Genomic DNA, 23,268 nt, shown 5'->3' on the forward strand with positions numbered 1-23,268 from the left:
GTGGCACATGGTCTGACTCATCTGGGCAAGGAGGGTATGTGCAAGCTGGTAAGAGCCTACTGGAGTGTGCCAGGATTCTCTTCTCATGCAGGTAAGAAGGCAATGACATGTCTTGCTTGCTTGAGGAAGAATATTGGTACGGCAATATCAATGGAGCCATCCCATATCCCTCCTACAGACGGACCTTTTCAGGTAATACAAATTGACTTCATACAGTTACCACCCTGTAGGAATTTAAAATATGTGTTAGTATGTACTGATGTGTTTTCTAACTGGGTAGAAGTATTCCCCGCTGCCACAAATACTGCTATGTTCACCGCAAAGAAAATAGTGCAGGAATTTGTGTGCAGATATGGTATCCCTAGAATGATTGAAAGTGATAGGGGCACCCATTTTACAGGCGAAGTCTTTCAGGTTATGTGCAAACTGATGGGAATTAATAACAAGCTGCATACTCTGTACCGGCCACAGGCGAGTGCGAAGGTGGAGAGAATGAACAGCACTATTAAGAACAAGCTGAGCAAAGTGATGGCTGAAACTGGATTGTTGTGGCCAGAAGCTTTGCCACTAGTGTTGTACAGTATCAGAACCACTCCCAGGTCACCGCTTAACTTATCACCCGTTGAAATTCTTTTTGGTTGACAACCCCATGTAATGATAGACCCCCAGGATGATTTGAAATGCAATAACGAAATGACTGTGAAATATTTGGTTAGGATGAGCCAGCAGCTGAGAAATCAACAAAGAAATCTAAAGCTGGTGATTCCTGACCTACCGAACAGTAATTGTTATGACATTGAGCCTGGGGATTATGTGATGATTCTAAATTTCTTGCGCTCAAGTTGCCTCATAGACAGGTGGGAGGGACCGTATCAAGTCTTGTTAACCAGCTCGACAGCACAAAAGGTCGCCGAAAGAGAGACTTGGGTCCCCTCGTCCCACTGCAAGAAGGTCGCTGACCCGGAGAACTGTGTGTTCAAAGAGCAAGGCGAAGAGAACCTCGTATCACTAGAGTGTTTGTTCCGGGAAAGCGGAGAGGCAGGACTGTTGAAACTGCACCTGAGCGCGGAGAGCAACAAGATCAAAGGCAATTGTTGTACCAGTTTCTTTTTTCACCTCCCACTGCCCTTTTTCTCTTTCTCCCCCTTCTTATCTCCCTTCTTCTTCCCTTAATGAAATGGATCTACCCCAAGGGACTGCGTTTCGGGTTCTGCTAGTAATTCTGTTTTTGCCCAGGACAATTTGTTTTGGTGAAGATCCCAGAGAAGTCGAGCAAGGATCTGGAATGGGTTCTGATGGCAAGTACGGATTTGTAGGATCTCAGGAGCAGCACATCACTCGAGTAAAGGCTGGTATCAGTAAGCACTCTGGTAGTCATGGAGCTCGGAGGCAATGTGAGGGGTTATTGTCTGATGAATATTGTATTTGTAGGAATTGTGAGAACATAGTCGAAGATGGGTGCATCCAGAGATGTCAGTCCAATATTAATATCGACATGGACCGACATCCGTTGAGTGATTACCACTCACTAGTGGGTAAGGTCTTACACCAGACAGAATGTTGGGTGTGCTCACAGGTACCTCAAGGACAGAGTAAGTCAGGATTAGTGCTGTACCCTTTAGCAATAGGTGAGGTACTCGAATTATGGGGTGGGAGACCGGTGGACAAGAAATTCAATATATCTAGGCCCCCTATCTTGAAGCTCCACCAGTACAACGTAGATAGGTCCCTGTTGTGTTTTAATATTTCCAATTTCTGAAAACCAGGAAATTGGGAAGTGATCCCACTACTGCGTCTAAGAAACCTGATACATTTAAACGTCAGAAGGTAAATAAGGTAGTATTGCCACATTCTGATCACTTAGTTGATATACGTCAGGAACCCTGGTCTTCTCCAGGAAAGATATTCTCCCTGTCTAAAAAGATGTTAGCTTGTTATCCTCTCCCTGCTGAGTTGTGTAACAAGTGGGAAAATTAACCTCCAGTGGATGCCCATGTCACCCAGTTTGTGATGTCATCTCCTCTGCCTGTCACCACTGTCACTTCATTGAAGAAACCGACAGATAAGCACGTGGAGGGATGCCTGAAGTCTATTTACTCCCTTACAGGTGCAGTACGTAGACCCACTGTAGCAGCCTCTTGGGCCGCAAAAGGTATCAAAGCATGGGTTCAGGCTATTGATGAAGAGCTACCTCAGCATATCTCTGATAATGCCAGACAAAATTTGTCTCATATTGCCACAGCCTCCCATTATATTCAGGAGGCGTCCTCTGAGGCAGGTGTAATGGCGGCCAAGGTGTCGACTAGGTCTATCTTAGCTCGTCGTATTCTGTGGTTGAGGTAATGGAAGGTGTATCTGGACTCCAAGAAGACTTTGGAGGTACTCCCTTTTAAGGGAGACATATTGTTTGGGGAAGATCTTAATAAGATTGTGACTGACTTAGCAGCTGCTAAGACTGCATTTCTCCTGGATACTAATCCTTCTGCACCGAAGGCAAAGAGCACCACTCTTTGTTCCTTTTGGCCTCCAGGAAAAGCAAAGGGTCAGACATACCCGAGACAGACTCGTACTTACAAAAGCACCAAGCCCAAACCTAAACAATCCTGGGCTGCCCGTCAGCCTGCTTCCAAACAAGACAAGCCAGCTGCATGACGGGGCAGGCCACCTCCTGGGGGATCCCAGATTGGGAGGCCGACTCCTGCTATTCGCCCAGGTCTGGTTAAGGACCACTTCAGACGCTTGGGTGCGAGAAGTTGTCTCTCACGGGTACAAAGTCTCTTTCAAGAGACGTCCCCCTTGCCAGGTCTGCACAACGGTTATCCCATTGGATCCATTAAAAGCACAAGCGCTACACCTGGTTGTTTGATCCCTCTTGGATACAGGAGTGGTAGTGCTGGTACTTCTTTCCCAGAGAGGCAGAGGATACTACTCGACCCTGTTTCTAGTCCCGAAACCCAATGGGTCTTTCTGGCCTATACTCAACCTGAAATTACTGAACAAGTTTGTGAGAGTGTCCAAATTTCGTATAGGAAACGCTCGATTGTGCTGTCTATGGAACCCAGAGACTATATGGTATTCCTGGACATACAGGATGCTTGCCTGCATATAGCTATTGCCACATCGCATAAGCAATATCTGCGTTTTGCTATTGGCAACCTACACTATCAATTCCAGGCTCTGCGGCTTGGACTGGCCCTGGCCCCTCGGATCTTCACCAAGGTCATAGCCATGATGACGGCCCTTCTCCGCCGTCAGGAAATCAGGATCCTGCTGTATTTGGACGACTTGCTGATCCTGGCGAACTCCAAAGATGTTCTCCTCAGTCATCTGGACCTCACGGTGCAATTCCTACAAGCCCACGGGTGGCTCATCAACTGGAAGAAGTCCTCGCTGGTTCCTGCTCGAAAATAAGAATTTACTTACCGATAATTCTATTTCTCGTAGTCCGTAGTGGATGCTGGGGACTCCGTAAGGACCATGGGGAATAGCGGCTCCGCAGGAGACTGGGCACATCTAAAGAAAGCTTTAGGATTATCTGGTGTGCACTGGCTCCTCCCCCTATGACCCTCCTCCAAGCCTCAGTTAGGATACTGTGCCCGGACGAGCGTACACAATAAGGAAGGATTTTGAATCCCGGGTAAGACTCATACCAGCCACACCAATCACACCGTACAACTTGTGATCTGAACCCAGTTAACAGCATGATAACAGAGGAGCCTCTAGAAAAGATGGCTCACTACAGCAATAACCCGATTTTTTGGTAACAATAACTATGTACCAGTATTGCAGACAATCCGCACTTGGGATGGGCACCCAGCATCCACTACGGACTACGAGAAATAGAATTATCGGTAAGTAAATTCTTATTTTCTCTAACGTCCTAAGTGGATGCTGGGGACTCCGTAAGGACCATGGGGATTATACCAAAGCTCCCAAACGGGCGGGAGAGTGCGGATGACTCTGCAGCACCAAATGAGAGAACTCCAGGTCCTCCTCAGCCAGGGTATCAATTTTGTAGAATTTTACAAACGTATTTGCTCCTGACCAAGTAGCTGCTCGGCAAAGTTGTAAAGCCGAGACCCCTCGGGCAGCCGCCCAAGATGAGCCCACCTTCCTTGTGGAGTGGGCATTTACAGATTTTTGGCTGTGGCAGGCCTGCCACAGAATGTGCAAGCTGAATTGTACTACAAATCCAACGAGCAATAGTCTGCTTAGAAGCAGGAGCACCCAGCTTGTTGGGTGCATGCATACAGGATAAACAGCGAGTCAGATTTCCTGACTCCAGCCGTCCTGGAAACATATATTTTCAGGGCCCTGACAACGTCTAGCAACTTGGAGTCCTCCAAGTCCCTAGTAGCCGCAGGCACCACAATAGGTTGGTTCAGGTGAAACGCTGAAACCACCTTAGGGAGAAACTGAGGACAGTCCTCAATTCCGCCCTGTCCGAATGGAAAATCAGATAAGGGCTTTAACAGGATAAAGCCGCCAATTCTGACACGCGCCTGACCCAGGCCAGGGCCAACAGCATGACCACTTTCCATGTGAGATATTTTAACTCCACAGATTTAAGTGGTTCAAACCAATGTGACTTTTGGAACCCAAAAACTACATTGAGATCCCAAAGTGCCACTGGAGGCACAAAAGGAGGCTGTATATGCAGTACCCCTTTTACAAACGTCTGAACTTGAGGGACTGAAGCTAGTTCTTTTTGGAAGAAAATTGACAGGGCCGAAATTTGAACCTTAATGGACCCCAATTTCAGGCCCATAGACACTCCTGTTTGCAGGAAATGTAGGAATCGACCCAGTTGAATTTCCTCCGTCGGGCCTTACTGGCCTCGCACCACGCAACATATTTTCGCCAGATGCGGTGATAATGTTTTGCGGTTGCATCCTTCCTGGCTTTGATCAGGATAGGGATGACTTCATCCGGAATGCCTTTTTTTCCTTCAGGATCCGGCGTTCAACCGCCATGCCGTCAAACGCAGCCGCGGTAAGTCTTGGAACAGACAGGGTCCTTGCTGGAGCAGGTCCCTTCTTAGAGGTAGAGGCCACGGATCCTCCGTGAGCATCTCTTGAAGTTCCGGTTACCAAGTCCTTCTTGGCCAATCCGGAGCCACGAATATAGTGCTTACTCCTCTCCATCTTATCAATCTCAGTACCTTGGGTATGAGAGGCAGAGGAGGGAACACATACACTGACTGGTACACCCACGGTGTTACCAGAGCGTCTACAGCTATTGCCTGAGGGTCCCTTGACCTGGCGCAATACCTGTCGAGTTTTTCCCAACGGTTTATAATCATGTGGAAGACTTCTGGGTGAAGTCCCCACTCTCCCGGGTGGAGGTCGTGCTGAGGAAGTCTGCTTCCCAGTTGTCCACTCCCGGAATGAATACTGCTGACAGTGCTATCACATGATTTTCCGCCCAGCGAAGAATCCTTGCAGCTTCTGCCATTGCCCTCCTGCTTCTTGTGCCACCCTGTCTGTTTACGTGGGTGACTGCCGTGATGTTGTCCGACTGGATCAACACCGGCTGACCTTGAAGCAGAGGTCTTGCTAAGCTTAGAGCATTGTAAATGGCCCTTAGCTTCAGGATATTTATGTGAAGTGATGTCTCCAGGCTTGACCATAAGCCCTGGATATTCCTTCCCTGTGTGACTGCTCCCCAGCCTCGCAGGCTGGCATCCGTGGTCACCAGGACCCAGTCCTGAATGCCGAATCTGCGGCCCTCTAGAAGATGAGCACTCTGCAACCACCACAGGAGGGACACCCTTGTCCTTGGTGACAGGGTTATCCGCTGATGCATCTGAAGATGCGACCCGGACCATTTGTCCAGCAGGTCCCACTGGAAAGTTCTTGCGTGGAATCTGCCGAATGGGATTGCTTCGTAGGAAGCCACCATTTTAACCAGAACCCTTGTGCATTGATGCACTGAGACTTGGCTCGGTTTTAGGAGGTTCCTGACTAGCTCGGATAACTCCCTGGCTTTCTCCTCCGGGAGAAACACCTTTTTCTGGACTGTGTCCAGGATCATCCCTAGGAACAGAAGACAAGTCGTCGGAACCAGCTGCGATTTTGGAATATTGAGAATCCAATCGTGCTGCCGCAACACTACCTGAGATAGTGCTACACCGACCTCCAACTGTTCCCTGGATCTTACCCTTATCAGGGAATCGTCCAAGTAAGGGATAATTAAAATTCCCTTCCTTCGAAGGAATATCATCATTTCGGCCATTACCTTGGTAAAGACCCGGGGTGCCGTGGACCATCCATATGGCAGCGTCTGAACTGATAGTGACAGTTCTGTACCATAAACCTGAGGTACCCTTGGTGAGAAGGGTAAATTTTGACATGAAGGTAAGCATCCTTGATGTCCCGAGACATCATGTAGTCCCCTTCTTCCAGGTTCGCAATCACTGCTCTGAGTGACTCAATCTTGAATTTGAACCTTTGTATGTAAGTGTTCAAAGATTTTAGATTTAGAATCGGTCTCACCGAGCCGTCCGGCTGCGGTACCACAACAGTGTGGAATAATACCCCGTTCCCTGTTGCAGGAGGGGTACCTTGATTATCACCTGCTGGGAATACAGCTTGTGAATGGCTTCCAAAACGGTCTCCCTGTCAGAAGGAGACATCGGTAAAGCCGACTTTAGGAAACGGCGAGGGGGAGACGTCTCGAATTCTAATTTGTACCCCTGAGATATCACCTGAAGGATCCAGGGGTCTACTTGCGAGTGAGCCCACTGCGCGCTGAAATTCATTGAGACGGGCCCCCCACCGTGCCTGATTCTGCTTGTAAAGCCCCAGCGTCATACTGAGGGCTTGGCAGAGGCGGGAGAGGGTTTCTGTTCCTGGGAACTGGCTGATTTCTACAGCCTTTTTCCTCTCCCTCTGTCACGGGGCAGAAATGAGGAACCTTTTGCCCGCTTGTCCACGAAAAGACTGCGCCTGATAATACGGCGTCTTCTCATGTTGAGAGGCGACCTGGGGTACAAACGTGGATTTCCCACCCAGCTGTTGCCGTGGCCACCAGGTCTGAAAGACCGACCCCAAATAACTCCTCCCCTTACTAAGGCAATACTTCCAAATGCCGTTTGGAATACGCATCACCTGACCACTGACGTGTCCATAACCCTCTACTGGTAGAAATGGACAACGCACTTAGACTTGATGCCAGTCGGCAAATATTCCGCTGTGCATCACGCATATATAGAAATGCATCTTTTAAATGCTCTATAGGCAAAAATATACTGTCCCTATCTAGGGTATCAATATTTTCAGTCAGGGAATCCGACCACGCCAACCCAGCACTGCACATCCAGGCTGAGGCGATTGCTGGTCGCAGTATAACACCAGTATGTGTGTAAATACATTTTAGGATACCCTCCTGCTTTCTATCAGCAGGATCCTTAAGGGCGGCCATCTCAGGAGAGGGTAGAGCCCTTACAAGCGTGTGAGCGCTTTATCCACCCTAGGGGGTGTTTCCCAACGCACCCTAACCTCTGGCGGGAAAGGATATAATGCCAATAACATTTTAGAAATGATCAGTTGTTATCAGGGGAAAACCACGCATCATCACACACCTCATTTAATTTCTCAGATTCAGGAAAACTACAGGTAGTTTTTCCTCACCGAACATAATACCCCTTTTTGGTGGTACTCGTATTATCAGAAATGTGTAAAACATTTTTCATTGCCTCAATCATGTAACGTGTGGCCCTACTGGAAGTCACATTTGTCTCTTCACCGTCGACACTGGAGTCAGTATCCGTGTCGGCGTCTATATCTGCCATCTGAGGTAATGGGCGCTTTAGAGCCCCTGACGGCCTATGAGACGTCTGGACAGGCACAAGCTGAGTAGCCGGCTGTCTCATGTCAACCACTGTCTTTTATACAGAGCTGACACTGTCACGTAATTCCTTCCAACAGTTCATCCACTCAGGTGTCGACCCCCTAGGGGGTGACATCACTATTACAGGCAATCTGCTCCGTCTCCACATCATTTTTCTCCTCATACATGTCGACACAAACGTACCGACATACAGCACACACACAGGGAATGCTCTGATAGAGGACAGGACCCCACTAGCCCTTTGGGGAGACAGAGGGAGAGTTTGCCAGCACACACCAGAGCGCTATATATATATACAGGGATAACCTTATATAAGTGTTTTTCCCCTTATAGCTGCTGTATCTTTAATACTGCGCGTAATTAGTGCCCCCCCTCTCTTTTTTAACCCTTTCTGTAGTGTAGTGACTGCAGGGGAGAGCCAGGGGAGCTTCCCTCCAACGGAGCAGTGAGGGAAAATGGCGCCAGTGTGCTGAGGAGATAGGCTCCGCCCCTTTTTCGCGGACTTTTCTCCTGCTTTTTTATGGATTCTGGCAGGGGTTAAAATTCATCCATATAGCCCTGGGGGCTATATGTGATGTATTTTCGCCAGCCAAGGTGTTTTTATTGCTGCTCAGGGCGCCCCCCCCTAGCGCCCTGCACCCTCAGTGACCGAAGTGTGAAGTGTGCTGAGGAGCAATGGCGCACAGCTGCAGTGCTGTGCGCTACCTTGTTGAAGACAAGACGTCTTCTGCCGCCGATTTTCCGGACCTCTTCTGCCTTCTGGCTCTGTAAGGGGGCCGGCGGCGCGGCTCTGGGACCCATCCATGGCTGGGCCTGTGATTGTCCCTCTGGAGCTAATGTCCAGTAGCCTAAGAAGCCCAATCCACTCTGCACGCAGGTGAGTTCGCTTCTTCTCCCCTTAGTCCCTCGATGCAGTGAGCCTGTTGCCAGCAGGTCTCACTGAAAATAAAAAACCTAAACTAAAACTTTCACTAAGAAGCTCAGGAGAGCCCCTAGTGTGCACCCTTCTCGTTCGGGCACAAAGATCTAACTGAGGCTTGGAGGAGGGTCATAGGGGGAGGAGCCAGTGCACACCAGATAATCCTAAAGCTTTCTTTAGATGTGCCCAGTCTCCTGCGGAGCCGCTATTCCCCATGGTCCTTACGGAGTCCCCAGCATCCACTTAGGACGTTAGAGAAACATGGTGCATCTCGGGGCACAGCTGGACACACACAGTCAAAGACTGTTTCTGTCTCAAGATAAAGTCCTGAAACTTCAGGACAGGATCAGATACTTCCTTCTGGATTCCCAACTGGGTCCGCCAGTCTGCGGGGTTGGTGCGTGGTGCTAGAGCAACACTCTCTCCAGGGTCGGTGGACCAAGGAGGAATCTCTCCTCCCGATAAACATTCTGGAATTGTGGGCAGTGTTCAATGCTTTGACTCTTTCCCTGCCTCTGACACAGAATATGCCTGTTCAAGTACAATCAGACAACGTACATAAATCACCAAGGTGGCACTCAAAGCCGCATGGCAGTGTTGGAAGTGTCAACAATCCTTTGTTGGGCAGAACGCCGTCCGCCAGCAATATCAGATGTGTTCATTCCGGGAGTCCTCAACTAGGAGGCGGACTTCCTCAGTTGACAGGACGTACATGCCAGAGAGTGGAGTCTTCATCAGGAAGTCTTTCAACTCCTGATGGACAAGTGGGGTCTACCAGACTTAGACCTGATGGCGTCTCGGCACAATCACAAAGTTCAGGTCTATGGATCAAGAACAAAGGATCCTCAGGCAGCATTCGTGGACGCACTGGCAATATCATGGAACTTTCTGCTGCCCTACGTGTTCCCTCCAGTGTCTCTCCTGCCCTGGGTACTACGGAAGTTCAAGCAAGAAGGAGGAATACTACTTCTAGTCGCTCCTGCATGGCCCAGATGGCATTGGTTCTCAGACCTGCAGGGTCTGTCGATAGAGCATCCTCTTCTACTTCCTCAGTGTCCAGACCTCCTCGTTCAGGGCCCTGGTGTCTACCCGGACCTGGCCAGACTGGCTTTGATGGCGTGGCTCTTGAGGCATCACTCCTGAGGGCCAAAATTCTTAGAGGCTCTGAAATTCTTACTTCACCTGGTGTGCTGCTAAGAATGATGACACATACAAATTCAGAACTTCCAGACTTTTGACTTTTCTGCAACAAGGCCTGGACTTGGGCCTTCGTCTGGCTTCCCTCAAGGTTCATATATCTGTCTTGTCAGTGTGGTTTCAGAGGAAAATTGCGTCTATTCCTGATGTTCATACTTTCACTCAGGGTGTTTTTCGGATTCAGCCTCCCTATGTCCCTCCTGTGGCTCCATGGGATCTGTCTGTTGTCCTGACTGGCCTGCAAAATCTCCATTTGAACCTCTTGAGTCAGTGGACCTTAAATGGCTTACGCTTAAGGTCGTGTTTCTGGTGGCTATTGCCTCTGCTAGGAGGCGCTTTGTTCTGTCGTCCACCCTTTCTGATTTTTCACCATGTCCGGCCAGCTCTTAGAACTCGTCCTGGTTATCTGCCTAAGGTGGTGTCATCTTTTCATCTTAACCAAGAGATTGTGGTTCCGGCTTTTATCTCTTCTGGTATTTCCTCCAAAGAGCGGCCTTTGGATGTAGTACGGGCTCTCCATCTTTACGTGGAGAGGACTGCCTCTCCTAGGGGGTCAGATACCCTTTTTGTACTTTTTGGTGGCTGGCCTGCGAATAAGCAGACCTTGGCCAGATGGATTAGAATGGTGATTGCACAAGCGTATGCACAGGCTGGTCTTCCGGCTCCTGCTGCTATTAAAGACCATTCTACTTGGCCTGTTGGACCTACTTTGGCGGCCTGCCACGGCGCGTCCGCTGAACAATTGTGCAAGGCGGCTACATGGTCGTCATCAGGGCCGGCTCCAGGCCTACTAGCACCCTGAGCGAGAAAATGTAAAAGCGCCCCCCCCCCCCCCCCATGCGCGCGCCGAAGGCGCGCGCGCTTCCGGAAAAGTGGGTGTGGCCTCTGGAAAAGTGGGCGTGGTCTCATAACTTCATATCATCAAACTATAAACATATTTTCACACAATTAGCAGCCTTACACATAGCCACAGTAGTGTTCCTTACACACAATGTCTCCAGTATAGTGCCAGATACACGACATGCCCCGCAGCAGTGCTAGCTACACATGACATGCCCCGCAGCAGTGCCAGCTACACATGACATGCCCCGCAGCAGTGCCAGCTACACATGATAGTGTTCACTTTTTAGGGCATGGTGCTGATCACAGGGAGGGCACATTTTTAAGTTAGGAGGGCAAAATGATGTACATACTGCTTGTTGTTCCCATACCTATATGTCAAAGAATGGACAGTGCGCGCCGAAGGCGCGCAGCAAAAATTAAGGGGAGTTACTTCGTGGGGAAGGTACGTGGCCACATAATAGTGGCAATTTGCATTACACCACACAGTAGTGCAGCTAATACACACTGCACCAGGTAGAACCTCCTATACACTTTGCGCCAGGCACAGCACTGAGACACATTGCCTAGCCACAGACGCCTAGCGGGAACACTACATGACACGGCCCCCAGCAGTGCCAGCTACACGCGACAAGCCCCCCAGCAGTGCCAGCTACACGCGACAAGCCCCCCAGCAGTGCCAGCTACACGCGACAAGCCCCCCAGCAGTGCCAGCTACACGCGACAAGCCCCCCAGCAGTGCCAGCTACACGCGACAAGCACCCCAGCAGTGCCAGCTACACGCGACATGCCCCCCAGCAGTGCCAGCTACACGCGACATGCCCCCCCCAGCAGTGCCAGCTACATAAATGGCCACAGAGTGCCAGATACATAAGTGCCCACACAGTGCCAGATATAAAAATGCCCACACAGTGCCAGATATGTCCCCACAGTGCCATATATAAAATTGTCCCCACAGTGCCATATATAAAATTGCCCCCACAGTGCCAGATATGCCCCCACAGGGCCAGATACATAAATGCCCCCAGTGCCAGATACATAAATGCCCACACATTGCCAGATGCATAAATGCCCCCAGTGCCAGATGCATTATTTCCCCCCACAGTGTCAGATACATTAATGCCCCCAGTGCCAGATATGCCCCCACAGTGCCAGATATGCCCCCACAGTGCCAGATATGCCCCAGTGCCAGATATGCCCCAGTGCCAGATATGCCCCCACAGTGCCAGATAAATAAATGCCCCCCACAGTGCCAGATAAATAAGTGCCCCCACAGTGCAGATATACCCCCACAGTGCCAGATACATAAATACCCCCACAGTGCCAGATACATACATGCCCCCACAGTGCCAGATACATACATGCCCCCACAGTGCCAGATACATACATGCCCCCACAGTGCAGATACATACATGCCCCCACAGCGCAGATACATACATGCCCCCACAGCGCAGATATGCCCCCACAGTGCCAGAAATGCCCCCACAGTGCCAGATACATTAATGCCCCCTCACAGTGCACAGATAAATGCCCCCCCCGCACTGCCAGATAAATGAATGCCCCCCACAGTGCCAGATAAATGCCCCCACAGTGCCAGATACATAAATGCCCCCACAGTGCAAGATTCATAAATGCCCCCACAGTGCAGATATGACCCCACAGCGACAGATATGCCCCCACACTGTGCCAGTGCCCCCACAGTGCAGATATGCCCCCACACAGTGCCAGTGCCCCCACAGTGCAGATATGCCCCCACACAGTGCCAGTGCCCCCACAGTGCAGATATGCCCCCACACAGTGCCAATGCCCCCACATAGTGCCAATGCCCCCACAGTGCAAGATTCATAAATGCCCCCACAGTGCAGATATGACCCCACAGCGACAGATATGCCCCCACACTGTGCCAGTGCCCCCACAGTGCAGATATGCCCCCACACAGTGCCAGTGCCCCCACAGTGCAGATATGCCCCCACACAGTGCCAATGCCCCCACATAGTGCCAGTGCCCCCACACACAGTGCCAGTGCCCGGCCCCGACGATCCCAACATACCTGCGGCGACGCTGGGAGGGGACGTGCTGCTGTTGAGCCTGAGGGCCACCGACTGTTCCCGGCTGCTTGGTGCGCGCTGCGCGGCGTCTGACGTCAGACGCCGGCGCCGCGCAGCGCACAGTTTTGAAAGGCCGGGGACGGTGGGGAGAGCTGCCAGCAGTGTACAGGGCCGGCTCCAGGTAAGACTATGGCGGCGCCAGCGCGCGGCGCCCATTAAGGGTGGCGCCCCGCGCGGCCGCTCTAGTCGAACGTGCCTAGAGCCGGCCCTGGTCGTCATTGAACACGTTCATTAGGTTCTATGCCTTTGATACTTCCGCCTCCTAGGATGCTTTCTTTGGGCGCCAGGTTTTTGTACCCGCTACAGTGTGTCCCCTCCCATGAGGAACTGCTTTAGGACATCCCAGATGTTTCCCTGTGAAACACAGTGTACCCCGCTGCAGAAAAGGAGATTTATGGTAGACTTACCATGGTTAAATCTCTTTCTGCGAGGTACACTGGGTTCCACAGGGCGCCCACCCCAACGCACTTAGCTTCTTTGGGTTTGTATGGCATTAGCCGCTGGTCCCTTCCCCTGTCGTGAGAACGTGGTTCTATGTGACTTAAATCTGCCTTCTCTTTTACCTGCTACTGCATTGGACTGGTTAACGAAACTGAGCTCCAGTGCCCGGAGGCGGGGGTTATAGAGGAGGCCCTGCAATGCATCCTGGGAACAGTCAAAGCTTTAGCCTGTTGGTGCCTCTGGATCAATATCCATCTCTACACCCCAATGTTTCCCTGTGGAACCCAGTGTACCTCACAGAAATAGATTTAAACCATGGTAAGTCTACCATAAATCTCCTTTTTCTCTATGTTCCCTACTACCCTTCACACCTCCAGCTCTATGTTCCATACTGTTCCCATATGGCAACTACCCCCACACCCCCATCTCTATGCTACATACTGTCCTGCACAACACACCCTTTCCAATTAATATTTATAATGCTGTCTCTGGTAATTTTTGTATTTATTATTTTGAACACAACGCTGACCAGTTATTGTACTAGTAAATAGTCCCTGTCTATAGTAAATCTGAAGAGAGCTAATGATTAAATCATACTTACTTTTAAATAGTCCTCCCTGGGAGAAGCCTGAGGAGGACAAGCAGGTGGGCTGTGATGGGAGTGGGGCCGGAACTCTCATGTCATTAGGACCCGCCCCCTCAGCACGGACTTGGATTCCTATTACTATTCTGCCCACTTCACTAGTAAGTGGGCAGAATGCGGGAGAGATGCTTACTTCTCCGGGGGTGTGGAGGGCCCAAAAAATCTTGTGTCCCCCAGCAGAATCTGGGAGAGTAGGCAATTATGAATTAAACTAATCACATGATAAGGTATATATGCAGAAATCACTCTCCCAGACCTTCTCCTTAACCTCTGCAGTTAGGTTACTTATAGTCTCGTCTAATTTTGCCCACTGCTTCTCTTCTTCTTCCATGGCTTGAATGCTTCTGTTGCTCTTCTCTTCACAGTAGACAAAGCAACAACCTGACTGCCGGACTGGTGCTCCCTTATTCACAGTGCTGGGCACATCTCCAATATATGGCCATAAGGAAACAGGTGATACTGAGGAGCTAGGCTGGGAGCATTGATGTTTGTGATGGCGTCCAGTGATATGTAGATTCCTTTTCAACTAACTTTTCAGCAGGGGGAGCAGCCTGCCTTGCAATGCCACTGATTCAAATATAAATATGTCATCATAAACAGTATATGCTTCATGTTATTGTTGTACATTTGCACGAATTCTGTACAAGAAAGGCTTGTATGGTATGCTGGGATTCCTAGTTCCAGAACAGCTAGCAAGACACAAGGGAAAACTGTACATACTGTAGTGGTCAACTCTCTGTACTTTTCACAGAAAGTCCCAGGTTGTATTGGTTTTTCCTAGGTTATACTGTATGCCTATTTTTGTCAGTATTGATCAAATGCACAATAAAAAACAATGTTATCCTGCTTCAATGCAAATCTTATAGGTAGTTATTTTCTAAACCCTGTAAGTTAATATTTATTAAAAAGGGGCATTTAAAATTAAAAACACTGCATATAATCATGTTCTGTGAACATGACTTCATATGGATTGTAGTGTAGACAGCTGATAAAATATTGTGTGTAACCTGTGCAGATGCATCAAGCAGCAAAGCATCATGGGAAATTACTTGGCAGTACTGCACATTGTATTTCTGAGTCTGTGGTAATAGTTTTGTTTATTATTATTATTAAGATTGACATACAGTATAAAGGACATGCTTCTAAGTTTCGGGAAACCATTTACTCAATGCCAGTCTATTGATTTATGGACAGAGCCAGTGGCAGAACTTGTGAGTGGTGGTCCCAGGTGAAAAAATATAATTTGGATCCCCCGCCTCCTCCCCAACCCAAGTTCACAATATGCCACACATCAGTGGATGACAGGGAGAGGCAGAGGGTGAGAACGTAAGGCAGGGGGAAGCAGAAGGTGACAGCAGAAGGCATGGGGAGGCAGAGGGTGACAGGGAGAGACAGTGGGTGACGGGACAGGGGTACAAGTATATGTCCTGCACGGTGCGGAGAACAGAGGGAATGTACCTTGGTGGAGGCAGGAACACAGTGGCCTCTGCTCTGTCTGTGACATGGGTCCCCACCCCGTGTGTTTGGCAGACTTTAACAGTGCCAGTCACACCAGTTATAAGCTGCCTTTAATTCACAGACAGCAGTGGATCAGAAAAATGTAGATCTAATTAGAGGCAGTATGTGGCTGTGATCATCAGCGTTGAAAGGTGGCAGGACTCCTCTATCAGTCCGACACACACACACAGGGTCAGTCCTGTTTCCTTAAGGTAAGGGGCAGGTCCCTCAGACAGTGGGGCCCATGCTGCTCTCTGCACTGGGCCATTCATCTGACATTGCTCAGAATATTTTGTGTGGGGTGCGGGGTATAACTCATTGCTGGTCTGGGTAGCAGTGGGCCCCTTAGTCCCCAGGGGCCCCGGTGCAATGCACCTGCTGCACGAACCAATGGTAGTCCCACCACTGCACAGAACTGTCAAATAACCTATTTCTGCAGCAGGTTACATAGTTTTCAGTTGGAGCCTGCAGCAGCAGGTCACTAAACAGGGGGGCTGCCCTAGCAGCCCTGAAAGCTTTTTTCCAAAATAAATAAATGTTTTTTTTCTTCAGAGCTGGCAGCACTGTAAGTCAGTCTGAGTTAAGTACTGTAGCTTCATCACCTCCCAAGCGGTGCTGCATACTCCCGCTGGTCTGGTTCCCAGGTACTTGCAGCGGGGATATCCGCGGATGTAGGCACAGTCCCGGATCACTCTCCAGGATCACGTGGCTGCTACTGGGAGTCAGGTAAGAGGGTCTCCTTGCGGGACCCGCTGTTAAATCATGTTCTGTTCATGACCAAGGGAGACGGGTCGCAGTGCTGGTGTTGGACACTGTGACTGGGCAGGAACCACACTAGACCACCAGGGTAATAGGAGCACAGGTCAGGTGTATTAACACCTCATTTAATAATGCTTCATAGTACCTCGGGTGGAAGACCAGCATAGAGGAGGCGTCGCTTGACATGTAGCCCCGGCCTAGGGCACCATCTACTACAGATTCCCCGCCTTGGAGCTGGCTCACTCTCCCTCATTCCCTCACAGAGACGCTGGGTGCCATCTTAACAGAGTAACAGCAGCGGGACTCCAGAATTGCTGGGCAAGGTCTCCCATGTAAAGCCACCTGTATACAGAGCCGTGCATTTACATTGCACTTAAATATCCTACTTGTCTCTGAGACAGCATCAGTTGAGAAATTGTGTATACTGCAGATTATATTTTACGAGTAGTCTGCTATACCCTCCGGTCTTCGGACCGTGCTGTGATATACTAGTCCAGTGCAGCTTTATTGTGATATAAATCTTGCACTGCATGTGACTGTGTGTGTCTGTACTGCTGTGTGGTTTCACTTTCGGTGTTTCCCAGCTAAACCTATCACTATATACTATACCCTGGGCTATGTGCATTTGGGTCAAGTAATTTAGTTGTACACAGTGTTTATTCATATATAAGTGTATTACATCTGTGTCACAGTCACGCTATACATTATCTGTTTATTCCACATATTATTGTTATTGTCTGGGTATATATCGTACTGTGTAAGACCACTTGTTTACATTGTGCAATGTCTAACAAAAGGGCAGCAAATCTGCGGAAGTTCCTGCAACATGCAGAGCATGCTCTGCGGGTTTATCAGAGTAGGAATTGTTACATGATGTTCTCTGTACTGCTTGTCATGCACCTCCCAGTCAGTCTGCAGCCCCTACACTTAGTCCGGAGCCACCACTGGCAGCATTCACTACCCTACTGGGTACTCTGGTGGAGCGCCTTGCACCCCCTATTGGGCCGTCTGTGGCATTACCCTAAAAAATTGCCCCTATTTTAAACCCGCCTTGGGCGGAAAATTTGTCTAACCAACTGCAGCAACTAAATCAGTTTCTGGTTAGACTGAAATCTACCTCGGGTCACTCACGTGTCCATGGTTCCTCTAAGCAGGCTGCTTCCTCCTCTCAATCTATAAACCTCTCTGACGTTTCCTCTGACGAAGAGGGGGACCATACGGTCCTATCTGACACTGACTATCTGACACTGACCTGTGTTGCAGACGGGGATGCTCCCTTATTGGTAGATGTCCCTGTCTTGATAATGGCTCTTAAGCATATTCTCCAAATCACAGATGAGGAGAACTCCACTACAGTGGCTAAGAAAACTGACAAGTTTAAACAGAAGAAAGTGGTTAAAACTGTTTTACTCCATTCTGATCATTTAATGGACATCAGACGGGAACCAGGGCAGAAATTTCCTGTTACCAAAAGGGCTTTAGCTCGCTATCTGCCTGTCACCACTGTCACCTCACTGAAGGAACTGACAGATAAGCGCATTGAGGGATGCCTAAAATCTATTTACTCCCTTACAGGGGCTGTGCATAGACCCACTATAGCTGCCTCTTGGGCCGCAAAAGGTATCGAGGAGTGGGTTCAGACTCAGGAGGAGCTACCTGAGGATATTTCTGACAATACCAAGCTGTCACGATCCGGGTAACTGGTCATCATTACTTACCGTTCAAGTGTCTCCTGAGGCTGGCCCAGCGTTCCAGGTTGGGATCCTATCCACATTGCCAGTGTGTAGTGTGCTGATCTCTCCACTTCATTATCATCTCCCTGTGACCCCGCTGCGCTATCACAACAGCTTCACAAGTTTAACACTAAGCATAGCGCCTCCAGCCCTCCGCGGCCTCCGCCGCCATTACCATTATTTCATATGTGCAACATTCCAGAATGGCGCTTTCAGCTCCCCGCGGCTTCTGTTGCCATTGTCATGTGTGTGATGTTCAGTCTGGTGTCTCCTGCTCTCCGCGGCCTCCGCCGCCATTACTGTTGTCCCCACATGGAATTACCAAACACACTTTCCCTCCAAAGGCTAACATGGGCGCAGCCATGTTTTTCCAGTCACATGTGGTTACTTTATCCTATCCGCTGCGCTCTGGACTCTGCTTAATTAAGCCAGCCAATCCCTGCTTCCCAGCAGGTATAAATATCCTGTTCCTGGGCTGGAAAGATGTCAGTGCTTTGGTTGTCAAACCCTGTGTTACCTGTCTCCTCTGTTGTGGTTATTCAGCTATTGTCCAGGTATTCCAGCTCCTGAGTTCAGCTCCACTAGAGACCCGCACCAGCTACCATCTGGCGGTGCAGCCTGACTTTGCAAGTGTACCAGCATTGTATCCAGCAATTGGCAGTGATCCAGTACCAGCTTCTAGCTACCAGCTTCCAGCGGTGTTTCATATTGCAAGTCACCATTGGTGTCCCATCACCAATTCAAGTGACCATCGGTGTCCAACATCGATCTCAAGTCACCATCGGTGCCCTATCGCCGATCTCAAGTCACCATTGGTGTCCCATCACCAATTTCAAGTCACCATCAGTGCCTCTCATCAATTTCAAGTCACCATTGGTGTCTCTCATCGACCTCAAGTCACCATCGGTGCCTCATCATCAATCTCAAGTCACCATCGGTGCCTTATCACCGATCTCAAGTCACTATCGGTGCCTTTCATCAAAACTCAATACACCATAGTTTCCTAACACCAATCTCAAGTCATCATTGTTGTTTTGTTGTCCATCTCCAGCTTCACCAGTGTTTCTACAATAGACTTTCCATTACACTGGTGTCAAATCATTACTCAACCATTTACAAGTATTCACCCTGTTTGGCTTTGCACCAGTATCTACAGTTTACGTTGTATCATTACCTAACACTGCTGAGCATCAATAAAACTCTTTAACTTTTTACAAAGTTGTCCTGGTCACGCCTTCGGGCATTTGTTCCAGAAGTAGTCTGCATGTCTAAGAACCCAATACAGCCTTCCAAGTTCTCCTACACTTCAGCCCCTACAACTGAGGCTTCCTCAGGTCAGCCTCAGCCCTCAGTTGTGACACAGACAATACCTGTCTCATATTGCCACCGCTTATTATATTCAAGAAGCGTCCTCTGAGGCGGGAGTGTTAGCGGCCAATGCGTCAGCTACGTCTGTCCTGGCACGCCGCATTCTGTGGCTGAGGTCGTGGAAAGTGGACTTGGACTCAAAGAAGTCTTTGGAAGTCCTCCCCTTCACTGTAGACATTTTGTTTGGCGAAGACCTTCATAAAATTGTGTCTGAACTGGCAGCTGCTAAGACAGCATTTCTCCCCACTACTAACCTTCTCAGAAGGCAAAAAGTACCACTTTTCGCTCCTTTCAGCCTCAAGGAAAAAGCGAAAGGTCAGTCATACCCTAGACAATCTTGCGATTCCAAAACCTCCAAGCCCAAGGAGAAGCAGTCTTGGGCACCCGTCAGCCTGCTGCAAAACATGACAAGCCTGCTGCATGATGGGGTGGGATCCCCCTAGGGGACCCCAGGATTGGAGGCCGACCTCTACAGTTCGCCCAGATCTGGCTCACTACCACTTCAGATGCTTGGGTACTGGATGTTGTCTCTCACGGGTACGCTGTCTCATTCAAGAGACATCCCCCTCACCAGTTCTGCACAACGGCTCTCCCGTTGGACCCGTTGAAAGCACAGTCTCTATAAAAGGTTGTAAATTCCCTCCTGAGTACAGGAGTGGTTGTGCCGGTTCCTCTGTCCCAGAGGGGCAGAGGTTACTACTCTACTCTGTTTCTGGTTCGAAACCCAATGGGTCTTTCCGGCCTATACTCAACCTCAAGTCTTTGAACAAGTTTGTTAGAGTATCCAAGTTTCGTATGGAAACACTGCACTCAGTAGTTCTAGCTATGGAACTCGGGGTCTATGTGGTATCCCTGGATATACAGGATGCGTATCTGCATATTCCTATTGACATATCACATCAGCAGTTCCTGCGATTTGCTATATGTGACCTTTATTACCAATTCCAGGCTCTGCCATTTGGACTGACTACGGCTCCTCGGATCTTCACCATGGTCATGGCCATTATGACGGCTCATCTCCATCGCCAGGGAATCCGAATCCTCCCATATCTGGACGATCTCCTAATTCTGGCAAGTTCACACGAAGTCCTCCTCAGTCATCTCCAACTGACGGTGACCTTCCTGCAAGCCCGTGGGTGGCTGATATATTGGAAAAAGTCATCCCTGGTACCAGCTGAGAGCATGGTGCACCTAGTGGCACTACTGGACACTCACAGTCAGAGACTGTTCTTGGCCCCCGGACAAGGTCCTGAAGCTTCAGGACAGGATAAGACTCTTCATTCGTCACCCCAGAGCGATACACTCAGCGATGCAAGTCCTTGGCTTGATGGTGTCATCCTTCAACATGGTAGAGTACGCTCAATTTCACTCTCATCCTCTGCAACGGTTGATTCTTTCCAAATGGGATGGCCTACCTCATCGGATCAGATATCAAATGGTATCTTTGACTCTGGAGGTTCATCTGTCGCTGTTCTGGTGGCTCCAGGACCAGCAATTGAGCAAGGGCCGTCCCTTCTGGATCCTCAACTGGCTCATGCTGACAGCAGATGCCAGTCTTCGGGGATGGGGAATGGTGTTGAAGTAACACTCAGTTCAGTGTAGTTGGACCAGGGAAGAATCTCTCCTTCCAATCAATATTTTCTGGAGCTGCGGACAGTGTTCAATGCACTGTCTCTCACTTTGCCTCTGGCACAGAACAGACCTTTTCAGGTAAAATCAGACAACGCCACCACAGTGGCCTACATAATGGCCCACATTCCGAGTTGATCGCTCGCTGCCATTTTTCGCAGCACAGCGATCAAGTGAAAAAGGAAGAATTCTGCGCATGCGCATGGTACGCAGCGCGCATGCGCTAAGTACTTTCGCGCAAAACTTTGTAGTTTTACACAAGCTCGAGCGACGTTTTTCAGTCGCTCGAGTGTTCGTAGTATGATTGACAGGAAGTGGGTGTATCTGGGCGGCAACTCAGCGTTTTCAGGGAGTGTGCTAAAAAACGCAGGCGTGCCAGGCAAAAATGCAGGAGTGGCTGGAGAATCGGGGGAGTGGCTAGCCGAACGCAGGGCGCGTTTGTGACGTCAAACCAGGAACTAAACAGACTGCAGTCATCGCAAGATAGGAGTAGGTCTGGAGCTACTCAGAAACGGCATGAAATTTTTCCTGTGCAGTTCTACTAATCTTTCGTTCGCACTTCTGCTAAGCTAAGATACACTCCCAGAGGGCGGCGGCTTAGCGTTTGCACTGCTGCTAAAAGCAGCTAGTGAGCGATCAACTCGGAATGAGGGCCAATGTTCCAATATTCCAAAGACCGGCACTAGAATGGGCACTGTTCACCAAGCTGCTGTGTAAAAAAATGGGGATAGTCAATCCCAAGGTAGATATTTAAACAAGCCACGAGACACTGCGCTTCTTTGAGGAAAGAAATCTAAAACAGGTGAAGTAAAATAAATTATGAATGGTTTATTAATAAAATAATATAATTAATAAACAAAATATTTTCTTGTGATGTTGTCTCAAAGTGCAATTCATTAAAAATGCAAACACATATATTATCTGTTCTGAAGCAACTGACAGTGGCCTACGTAAACCGCCAAGGCGGCACTTGAAGCTGTATGGCAGTGTTGGAAGTGTCCAAAATCCTCTGTTGGGCGGAACGTCATCTACCAGCCATATCGGCACTGTTCATTCCAGGCATCCTGAACTGGGAAGTGGACTTCCTTATTCGCCAGGACGTTCACTCCAGAGAGTAGAGCCTTCATCCCGAAGTCTTCCAACTCTTGGTGGACAGATGGGGTCTGCCAGATGTGGACCTCATGGCGTCTCGACACAATCACAAGGTTCCAGTCTTCGGATTAAGGACCAGGGATCCTCAGGCAGCGTTCATGGATGCATTGGCAGTTCCGTGGAACTTTCAGCTGCCTTATATATTCCCTCTGGTGTCACTCCTGCACAGGGTACTGTGGAAGTTCAAACAAGAAGGAGGAATGCTAATTCTAGTTGCTCCATGGCCCAGATGGCATTGGTTCTCAGACCTGCTGGGTCTATCGATAGAGCGCCCCCTTCTACATCCTCAGCTTCAAGACCTCCTAGTGCAGGGCCCTTGCCTCTAACCGGACCTGCCAGACTGGCTTTGATGCCATGGCTCTTGAAGCATCGATTCAGAACTTCCAGAATTCTGGCTTTTCTGCAAAGAGGCTTGGACTTAGGTCTTCGTCTGGCCTCAATCAAGGTTCACATATCTGCCTTGTCTGTGTGGTTTCAGCGCAAGATTGCCACTATACCTAATGTACATACGTTCATTTAGGTTGTTCTATGTATTAAGAATCCCTATGTACCCCAGTGACTCTATGGGACCTGTCTTGTTTTGAAAGCCATTCAAGAGTCCCTCTTCGAACACTTTGAATTGGTGGACCTCAAATGGCTCACGGCCAAGGTCCTGTTCTTGCTGGCTATTGCCTCTGCAAGAAGGGTTACGGACTTAGGCGCTGTGTCCTGTCATCTGACCTTTCTGATTTTCCACCGTGACAGGGCGGTTCTCCGAACCCAATACGGTTACTTACCTAAGGTGGTGTCATCTTTTCACCTTAACCAAGAGATTGTGGTCCTGGCCTTTATCTCTTCGAAGTTATCGGCTAAATAACGGTCTTTAGATGTGGTTAAGGCTCTCCTTGACTATGTGGACAGGACTGCCTCTATTAGACGGTCTAATGTCCTATTTGTCCTGTTTGGATTCCACAAGTGTGGCTGGTCTGCGAATAAGCAAACCTTGGCCAGATGGATTAGATTGGTGATTGCACATGCTTATGCGCAGGCTGGTCTTCCAGCTCCTGCTGCGATTAAGGCCCATTCTATCCAGTATGTTGGACCTTCTTGGGTGGCCTGCCATGGCGCGTCTGCAGAACAGTTGTGCAAGTC

The 23,268-nt window shown here is 49.4% G+C and overlaps 1 protein-coding gene and 1 long non-coding RNA gene across 2 annotated transcripts in view; one reads left to right on the forward strand and one right to left on the reverse strand.

The window, feature by feature from the left end:
• Positions 1-14,060, reverse strand: part of WNT10A (Wnt family member 10A) — a 345,036-nt gene extending 330,976 nt beyond the window's left edge. The window contains exon 1 of the mRNA XM_063933889.1: positions 13,958-14,060. The gene's annotated coding sequence lies outside the window, so the exon portion shown is untranslated. The remainder of the gene's footprint in view (positions 1-13,957) is intronic.
• Positions 14,003-14,601, forward strand: LOC134944941 (uncharacterized). Its single transcript, XR_010181992.1, has 2 exons — positions 14,003-14,226; positions 14,365-14,601. It is a non-coding gene; the product is annotated as an uncharacterized LOC134944941 (long non-coding RNA).
• Positions 14,602-23,268: the final 8,667 nt, after the last annotated feature.

This window comes from Pseudophryne corroboree, chromosome 7, assembly GCF_028390025.1.
Source record: "Pseudophryne corroboree isolate aPseCor3 chromosome 7, aPseCor3.hap2, whole genome shotgun sequence".
NCBI classification, from domain to species: Eukaryota; Metazoa; Chordata; class Amphibia; order Anura; family Myobatrachidae; genus Pseudophryne; species Pseudophryne corroboree.